The sequence below is a fragment of the Eupeodes corollae genome, chromosome 3 (assembly GCF_945859685.1).
Source record: "Eupeodes corollae chromosome 3, idEupCoro1.1, whole genome shotgun sequence".
Taxonomy (NCBI): domain Eukaryota; kingdom Metazoa; phylum Arthropoda; class Insecta; order Diptera; family Syrphidae; genus Eupeodes; species Eupeodes corollae.
Genome location: NC_079149.1, coordinates 75,247,076 through 75,257,192, shown reverse-complemented (window position 1 = coordinate 75,257,192; position 10,117 = coordinate 75,247,076). Strand labels below are relative to the sequence as shown.

General features: G+C 32.4%; 2 long non-coding RNA genes across 3 annotated transcripts; one reads left to right on the top strand and one right to left on the bottom strand.

Moving 5' to 3' along the window:
* The first annotated feature begins 2,060 nt into the window (after nucleotides 1-2,060).
* LOC129950175 (uncharacterized) lies at nucleotides 2,061-3,822 on the top strand. 2 transcript variants are annotated; one of them, XR_008782088.1, is made up of 6 exons: nucleotides 2,061-2,184; nucleotides 2,403-2,501; nucleotides 2,554-2,657; nucleotides 2,719-2,897; nucleotides 2,962-3,524; nucleotides 3,581-3,822. It is a non-coding gene; the product is annotated as an uncharacterized LOC129950175 (long non-coding RNA). The 2 variants fall into 2 exon arrangements; XR_008782087.1 differs by lacking the exon at nucleotides 2,061-2,184 and having other exon boundaries at nucleotides 2,347-2,501.
* Nucleotides 3,823-5,833: 2,011 nt separating this feature from the next.
* Nucleotides 5,834-8,893, bottom strand: LOC129951527 (uncharacterized). The gene is made up of 2 exons (XR_008782196.1): nucleotides 6,111-8,893; nucleotides 5,834-6,054 (listed from the first exon to the last, which is right to left on the bottom strand). It is a non-coding gene; the product is annotated as an uncharacterized LOC129951527 (long non-coding RNA).
* Nucleotides 8,894-10,117: the final 1,224 nt, after the last annotated feature.

Below are 10,117 nucleotides of genomic sequence, written 5' to 3'. Positions count from 1 at the left end.
ATTGTTCGCATAGAAAATTATACAAACAAAAAATGATTTCATCTCCAAAACAATTTTTTGCAACGAAAAATAACGTTTTTGACATCTAGTAAAATTATGAGAAAAAATTAATTGACAGTTTTTGTACAAAATATAAACAAAATAATACTAATCTGTGGTAAAAATGTACTTTTAACTCAAATACCTTTTCAAAAATTAAAAACGTTGGCTTCAAATTAGTTTTATCTCACAGAAAATATTATTTGCGACATTTACCTAATAAAATCAAACAGTTATTAAAATCCAACAGTTAAGTAATTAATTGAAATGGTAAGTTATCAGTGTGGGTTGCATTCCAGCCGCTATTATGAAAATATATTCATGTTTAAATAACAGCTTTAATGATCACTTATTTAAAAACTCTTTTTAGTTGATTTGATGTTAACACCATAGAAATAAATCAATAGTCATTGAGGTGAAAATTAAAATTGACAAAGATTTAGTTAGAAATAAAAAATGGATTAAATTTTGATTTGAAATTTGATGTGTATTTCTTGATTGTTAAGTTTTTTTGATCTTTATTCCTTAATTAAATTCCTTAAAATTAGAATGTCATTTTTGTAAGGTGATTACTTAAATAATTAATTACACCCGACAAACCAAAACCATTTGCCCTTTTTCCTAAGAACGCAAGAAGCACGAAGAAGATAGTGTAGTAATCTTTAGCCATTTGTCCATTTTTTGAAACAACCAAAATGAAGGTGAGCAGAATAGTAGGTTATTAAACTAATTTTGTTACCTTTTTGGTTTAATACATTAATTTAACAAAATTATTCCCTAGAAACGTCCTGCCAACCTAAACACTTACTATCGTACTTATTCATTTACCTTTTTTTAACTCCAAAAGGATAAATAAAGAAAAACATGTTTTAAAATAGGTAAACATGCATAAACTCTCATTTTTTTCCAATTTTAACACAGTTGTTTCGCACTGCAAAATATTAAAGAAAAAAGTCTGAAGCTACTATTAGAAGGTCAACGTTAACGGTTAACGCGTTGACTCTTTGACGTAAAATAGACGTCATTTGCAGATCTACAATAATTAAAAACCACACAATAATTATGTAATACGTTACACTGTACCAATTTTAACATTCTTTCACACCCTAATATGAAAAAAAATAAAAATAAAGTTGGCTTATTAAATATTATTTTGTCTAATAGTGTGATAGTCAACATCTTAAGTATTGACGCTGTGAACGTTTACAGTGCGTGCGTTGACACAGAATGTTTAGATGTTTTTTTGAAGTCAGAGAGTCAACGCCTTGGCCCTTTAAGTTGATTGTTTAATTCAAGGTTGAGTCATGACTTAACTGCAATTACGAAACGACTTAAGTCCTAACAATGCATCTTAATACACACCAACCTCCTTAATACTTAGCTTTCTACATACCTACATAACCCACCCACTCCTTAACATTACATTACAATAAAAAAAATTAAAAATACCTACATCGAATGTATTTGCTATGGAAAAATTCAAAATATGGCAACGTAGCATTGTATCAAAACTTAAATTTGAAAACGTTGCATTTAAATTTTCAGATTTCACAAAAATACAAAATCTAAAATCAAATGAATACAATTTTCTGCTAACAAATCTAAAACACATACAACTAAATGTATTGTATATGCATATCTTCTACACATTGATAGGTATGAATAAAACAAATCTCAGGTAACGTTGGCAACGACTGATTTTTGTTTACATTTGAGTAATTTATTTAATTTATTTATTTCAATATTTGTATACTTCCAGTCGCTCTTAGATTCCACACTTAATTTTCGTACAGGCAGCGCCCCCATGGTCCGCCTTTCGTACCAAAATTTTGTGTTCCATGATAGTACTACTCAAATTAATATACAATGGCGGTATATATTCTTAGATTTCGGCTTTAAGTGATATATGTAAGGCTTTAAAATAAAAAGTTTAATTTTGCATAGGCCGCTTTTTGCGCAGCTGTCAGTTTTAAAGCTACATAATGGCTCGAAGCAGGACAGTTCACCTCCGCCGGTTTACCTCTGCCAGTTTACCACCGCCAGTTTACCTCTGCCAGTTTACCTCCGCCGGTTTACCTCTGCCAGTTTACCTCTGGACAGTTTACCACCGCCTGTTTACCTCTGGACGGTTTACCTCCAGAGCAGGTAAGGTAGTTTATTATTTATTATTATTTATTATACCTTCTAATAGAAAACTTTTGACATTTAGTTTCGTGTTGTTTTTAATTTTCTTTCATTCTTTATGAAATGAATTATGACACTTCCACAGTGCAATTTTTCAAAGCAAAATATGATATTTAAGCAAGTTTTTGTATTTTTTTTTTGTTTTGGTTGAATATTTAACAGAATTCAATCATTTTCAGGACAAAAATGTTATTAGGAAATGCAGCGTATCTTCTAAAAAAAGTTAGTTCCAAGCTTTTAATTTTGCAAAATAAAACAATTCATTTGGGATTTTAAGAGTAAGTTTTTTGTAAATTGTTTCGATATTTAATATAATTTGATATTTTTTAGAACAAAACCTTTATAATGAAGTAATTCAAGTTCATTTTAAGGAATCCTTCCTTCAAGGAATCCGGGATGCTAAGCTTTGCTCAAAATAAGGCCGCTTTTTACAAGTAAGTTTTTTATATCATATTTGTCTATCAAAATACCTTATATCAATGTTTTTAACGACAGACGCTGGACATTGTGTGGACATTGACAATAAATTCTAGACAATTTGTATAGATTGTCCCCAATTGCTGTTGAACCATGATCGGTGACATCTGCCCCTAGAAACTACTCTTGCAGCAGCAACAAAAGCAACATCTTCTTATTCCACAGAGTACAACTGCGCGCGGCGATTAGTTGTGAAAGTAAATAAATAGAATTGAAATATTTATATCGTTATCAACTCACTTAATCCACATCTTCTTCAAGGTCCAGGCTTGTAGCTCCAAATGTCACGCTGCCGCTAAATGACTACACTTGCACACTTAGTTGGCTGAGACAGGGACTACTGCTGCCGCTGAGGCTTATACAGTCGACACATGCAGATGAGGTACGTAACTAGACAGAAGGTCGATTTCGAAGCAATCTGTTCAGAGAATATAGCACATAAATGACGGGAGTTGGATATCATTGGCAAGTCTTCTTCAAAAATAAATTATAATTAATTTAAATAAAGAATAATAGCATCCTTTTTGAATGTCCTACTTTATAATTCCAGGTAATTTTAGTAAACTTAAAGACTGGCAAAATAGAAGCCGAATTCCATGAATTCATAAAGTCAACTCCTGTGACTGCGCAATCCGGAAACCTTGACCTACGCAATTGGGATTTTGGAATTTGGCTCCAAAAAGAATATCAAAGTAAATGACCTTAGAAGCCAAGATTTTGTATTCATGACTGACTTACGAGCTCTATTCCAGTAATTCTATAATTATAATAGAATCAATAATTGACCAGAAGGCTCATGATGGCAGGCGCAGGACTACTTCAAAGTAAGTTTTACATAAACCACATACTTATAAAACACTAATTGCTGTGTTCTTTTCAGCAACAAATCAAAAGGAAACTTCGAGGTCGATTTGACTCAGCCGTTTAGTTGATTCCACGACATAGTTCGTCGTAGCGAAAGTAGTTATTATATAATGTTGTAATTTTGTTTTTCAAATTTGTATGTAATTTAGCTTAGTTAGTTTTTAAAATTCAATGGCATTATTTAAAGATTATAGACGTTAACATTTATTTAAGTTATTGAGTAATTAGAACAAATAAAAACAAATGTAATTTTTTCACATTTCTTTTTGGTTTTCAAAAATTTGATATGCCCTGTTCAATTATGAAATTAGTGGATAACAGCTTTCCAATTGAATTACAAAAAAAAACTGAATTAAGTGTTGTTTTGTATTATTTGCCTTAAATTTCCTTTTTGTATGTGGACTGACAATTGATATGAAAGACGATGACTACTTTGCCTTTCAGCAACCTACAAAAACACTGACGGGTGAACCTTTGACGGAGAAATTCAAATGGATCGAGACTAATTGGCCTACAATAATTTATTACAGGATGCAAATATGGTTTGTTTTTGTTTCGTTTAAACAAATCTAGTTAACATTAACAAACGTAATATTTGTAGAATTTCATTTTAAATATATGCTGTATGTCAGCACATGCAATTATGCCTACGTTTACTATGAGTAAAGAATAAAATCGGCCCAGTCCATAATTTAAACTGAACGTTCATAGATTAAATTGAAAATGACAAGTTTTAATTAAATTTGTTGGTGAAAAAGGTGGTGATGAAGGAAGTATTTGAACTTTCTCAATTAGTCGTAGAGGAAATTTTCAATCCATATTTTGGTAGTAAGTAGTTAGCACATCACCATATATCATCTATAGAACAAAAATTGCAAAGAGAAATTCTAATACTCCATGTACATGGCGTAGTCACGTACGCCACTGATAGACGGCGACGGCACGGTCGCAGTATATTTCAGTCGTTGAGACGGCTGTTTTAAATCGTATGGAAAAAATCCGTCTCCCTCCAGTGTGAAAGCTTTAGTTAATGTCAAGGTTAGTAATAACCCGTTAAGTCTCTACATATTACAAAAAAAGAGACTTAGGGTGGCCCATACTGAAAACTTCCCATTTACACATACTAAAAACTTCCCATTGATGCTCGCTAAAGATTTTTGTTAAACTTTAATTTTCCTAAGAAATCTTACATAATATTAACTACAATATTTATATGGTATAAAAGATCCCTTAAGTCAGTATATTTTTTATTCTCAAGATACTAAAGTCTAAATTCGATTTTTAGAATTTGAAAAAGTTTCAATATCTTTTCTATACAATTAAAAGATAGTCAATAACATTTTTTGTGTTTACCTATTTTTAGTAAAAATGTAAAAACAATGCTATTTTTTAAAATACAATTAGAATAAATCCAATAGTTTTAATCAGTGCCCCTATATTTGAGGCAAAAATCAGTTTGTACCGACTTTAAATAAACATTTTCTAGGTCTTCAAAAAATTTTTATTAGATTTTTGGCCTTTAAATAAAACCGCTTGTTAAATTTTGTTCAACCTTATACTGATTTGGTATTACATCGCAATATATGTATAATATAAAGTTTAATTGAAGACGCTACATTCAATGGTTCGTAAGATATTTGTTTTTTATTTTTTTTAAATAGTATTCTAAAAAATACACGCACTGAATTTTTTTGAAAACTTTTCCTTCATATTTTGATGTTATTGTCTGTACAAATTAATTGTAGTCCATATCTCCACTGGTTCTTGAGATATAGCCGACTAAAAAATGTATCCCAAACTTTTCTAATAGGCGTAACCACTTTTATTCAAATATTTGAAAATTCAATTCAACTAGCAGGCCATGACTTTCACTGTTCTTTGTATATTTAAAGCATGAATTTATCTTTTGTTAAATTCGTGAAGTGCAAGTTCGAATTAACAAACCTCTAACAGCCGGTAAGTCAAGTTTAAATGAAAAACTTATTTTATTTATTCATTATATATCTACATATATTTCCAGAATAATGGATATGCATAAATCTAAAAGAAACGGCTCAAAAATCTCATATGAAGGGCACACTTACAATTTTGAAAAATTGAGTGTTGACGGCACCAAAGCGTTTTGGCGCTGCGATAAGCGCATAGCAGACGGGTGCTATGCACGAATCCATACCTTTGCTGATTCTGGCAATTTCATCCAGAAAATAAGGAGCCACACGCATGGAAGCGATGCGGCCGGAGTAGCAGCTTCAAAGGTATTTAAAAATCCTTGAATTTTGATATTTACAAAACTTTAATATAAATTTACTCCTACTATCATCGTTATAAAAACTGATATTTGGTTAGTTTCCCTCTATATCAAATCTCGCGGCCATAAGGATCTAAATAATCCTAGATCGGAAGTGGTGGACCTCGGTCAAAGCGTCCTATAAGTGGAAGCAGGCCGATTGGTTCTTAATAAGTCTTATGTATTGGATATTGTGGGACAACCTTTAAATGAGTAAATCAATCAATTACATATTTTCGGATTAAAAAAAAAAACTTACTTCTGGTGGTGTAGCGCTGTTCTTGATGCAATAGTTTTCTTTTTCAAAATCATCTGGGGACAGCGATCGGACTTTTTAGCATTTTCCTTGTTTAACGCATTCTTCTTCTTTGGTTTCAAAGTCTAGGGCATCCTCATCATGCTTCTTAGCTAACTCATCAATAATCAAATCTTTCAAAAGAAATTGTACAAAGGAAATCTTCTCATGTCATTAATTAAGAAGCTGCCATTTTACAAAAATGTGTAAGATCCGCAGCAAATGTATCTATTCCGCAATCAACAAACAAGGCTTACAAAAAAGTTGTTCCCTGGTGGAAAAAGGAGTTAGGTAACTTCCTTTTTAAAAAACATCCTACTGATAATAATCTTGTAACCTACCGTAAAGCCAATGCCAAGTTTCGTAAAGTTGTAAAAACAGAGAAAGTTCTAAGTTTTGAAAAGTTCACATCGAACATCAACCCAATTTCCACATCTAAGAAACTATGGTCCGACATAAAAGCACTCACTGGAAATTATTTGCATCACTCAATCAAAGTTATTAGAGCTGAAACGGAAGCTATCACGTGTCCACAAAAAATTGTCGAATTTTTTGCAAAAACATGGAAAATTTCCGGCGATGACTCAAATGTTCACCCTACTTTCATAAGAGAAAAACAAAATTTAGTAATCGCATCGTACACTATTAACCCTTAAGCAGCTCTAATTGAATGTCCTTTAAATATGACAGAATTAGAAAGCTGTCTATGCCTTGTTAAAGGCACAACCCCCGGATTCGACCGCATATCTTATGCCATGCTAAAAAACAGTTCCGCAGCCTTTAAACTAAGATTGTTGGATTTGTTCAACCAAATATTTAACGAAGGCATAATCCCACATGCATGGAAAGTGGCGAGCATTGTTTTGATCCCTAAGCCGAATAAAGATCCCTCTGTTATTTCAGGATACCGTCCTATTTCGCTCCTCCCCTGTACAGGGAAAGTCTTAGAAAAAATAATTTCCAGACGATTGTTCTGGTTCCTTGAAAAAAATAAATGTATTGATTACCGTATTGGAGAGTTGGGCCCAAAATGCTGAATTATATTAAATCATTCTTAAGCAATAGATATTTCCGAATTAAGGCGAATGGTACCTATTCGTCTACTCATAATTTGAAAAATGGCATTCCACAAGGATCGCCTTTATCAGTCGTCCTTTTTATAATTGCATTTAATGAAATCAGCTCCATAGTTGACCGTCACAGCACTGTAGGTCACACAATATATGCCGACGACTTGATTGTTTACTCAAAGCGCAAAGACTTAACGTCCCTAGCTTCAAAATTCACAAATATTCTTCAAAGCCTTTCAGAATGGGGGCAATACTCAGGTTCAAAAATTTCAATACAAAAATGTGAGCTTCTCCATATCTGTAAAAAATGTAGTTGTAGTAAAAATATCTCAATACAATTAGATAATTTTAATATAATTAATGTTAACTTTGCTAAAATACTTGGTATCATTTTTGATTCTAATTTTACCTTTAAGAAACACTGTACAAATTTAAAAAAGAGCCTTACTACTAGAGTTAATTTGATAAAATATCTTTCCTCTAAAAACAGCTATTCCAATGTAAATACTATAATTAATGTAATAAGATCTGTTATTTTGTCTAGGATCGACTATGGCTTAGCGATTTATGGTAAATGTTCGAAGTCATCCACCCAACTTATCACAACACCGTATCACGCAGCCATCAGGAGCGGTATGAGGGCTTTTCGTACAACTCCGATTCGGAACCTCTTGACAGATGCGGGTTTACCACAGCTTATTGAAAGAATCGAATATCTTACTACGGCTACGATACAAAAAATAAACTGCTCCAGAAGGTCACCTATTCACAACGATGCCAAAAAAATTATAAAACGAAAGAAAACCCCAAGACTTAAATCAACGTTAAACTCCGCTTTAACATCTGCAAAAGAACTTGACATACCTATTGCCATTCAAAATGTAAACTCAACCACCTATCCGCCCTGGAACTTACCAAAAGAGTCTATTCTCACCAACCTTAGCAAATACACCATAACATCAACCAGTAAAGATGCTTTTAAAGCCATGTTTTTTGACATGGCAGAGAGCCACAAGAAACAAGGATGGCACTTATTGTTTACTGATGCCTCAAAAACACAAGACGGTACATCATTTGCTGTTATCGCAGAAAACTCAACAACCATCTGCAAAGGCATACTTCCAATTTTCACCTCGATATTCACAGCTGAAGCTTTTGCCATTCTTATGGCAATTGAAAAATCCGAGGACAAAAAGACTATCATATTTACAGACAGTCTATCCTCTGTAAATGCCATCAACAACATTAATAATAATAGTGAAATTATCGAATCCATCCGCGATAAACTCATCTCGAGAAGTGGAAAACTAAAAATTGCATGGATCCCAGGGCACCAAGGTATCAATGGCAACGAAGTTGCAGATGCTGTAGCTAAATCTGCTCTAAATGAATATTTTATTGTTAATAAAGTTATAATAATAATAATAATAAAATATACATACGTCGATGTCGGATGTGAAAGCTGTAGACGAAATATTATATTTTCATGTTTCATTTCTTATATTTCCTCTATAGTGAAAACAATGACAGCAAATAGCTCGGACTTGACATTGACATATTGAAAAGGTAAGGCAGTGCAATAATGATAATAAGTGAAAAATGAAACCATTCAAGCAGTCAGATAAGGTAGTTTCTGAAACGTGTTCAGCATTTAAAACAGGAAAGGGCGACTCAATACATGCAACCCACTACGATTTAATTCGATTTTCAAATTTAGTTTGATGAAAATATTTCTAATATTGTGTCTTCTTTAATTTTAATATATTTCGTTAATTTTTAAGAAAAGTTGTGCATGTATTTTCTTTGACGAAATCATCTTTACTCCCTAACAACAATTTTGCTATTCTAAAAACGATATGATTCTCTAAATACAATACCTATTTCTGTCGAAATAGTTCTTGATGCGAATTTTTTAAAGGTTCATGCATATTTTCCTAGGGAATTATATGAATTTATTAATTTGTCTTCTAACGTGTATACTTACTAGTTTGTCATGTAAGCTTGTTCAAAATGAGAGTGAGAGTGCGGTTTCCCTTCTAACAACTATTGAATATAAGTCAATAAGACTAGTATCAGGAGACACTTCTGGAGTAGTACCTAGTGGCTCCGATGACATTAGCTTTTCCAGACTTTTTTTAATCTTTAATATTTAAATCTTAACTTGTATTTTTGGCTTAATATTTGTATTAAGTAATGCAACACCACATTGCAGCCAAGAAATATTGCTCCATGATGATACTAGCTGTGAAATAAAAGTTATAGATGCAAGACATACATTTTTGTACGCTTGTTTACTTTTCAAATTTTGTCTGTCATTTTTCTTTCAACTGCAGCACACAATGTCTAACTATTTGAATCACATCTACCCCTCATAATTAAAACTAATTTTTAGGTTGTTGCTGTACTACATGTTAAAAGATAATACGTATCATTTCCGAAAACAAAAAACAGCTACTATAAGCAACCAGAAGCACTTAGACTAGCACTTACATGCAACTTCTAGTTTCGAAACAGTGGTTTCTAAAGTGAACACTATAGACTTATATGAGAGTCCGCGCACATGCAGAAACCATTCTATCACCCATTCGAGCAACTTTTTAGTTTGTGTTTTGCCACAAACTAAAACCTGTGTCACAGGGAATTATAGGTAACTGCCCGGACATTCAACAAAATCGTTGAATAATTTTCTGTAAGTGCAAAAGAGAGAAAAATGTAGTCAAGGTTTTGCTTTCACCAAAAATTCTGAGAGAAGAGGACCACCTTACATCTCAGTTTCACTAGTTTTCTCTTTCATACATTGATTACGAAAATGTATTAGTTGTTTAAACCCATAAAAAACGTCCCTACTATGATACACGTAACTGCACCCACATTCAAGTAAATAGTTTCTTTGGTATATGC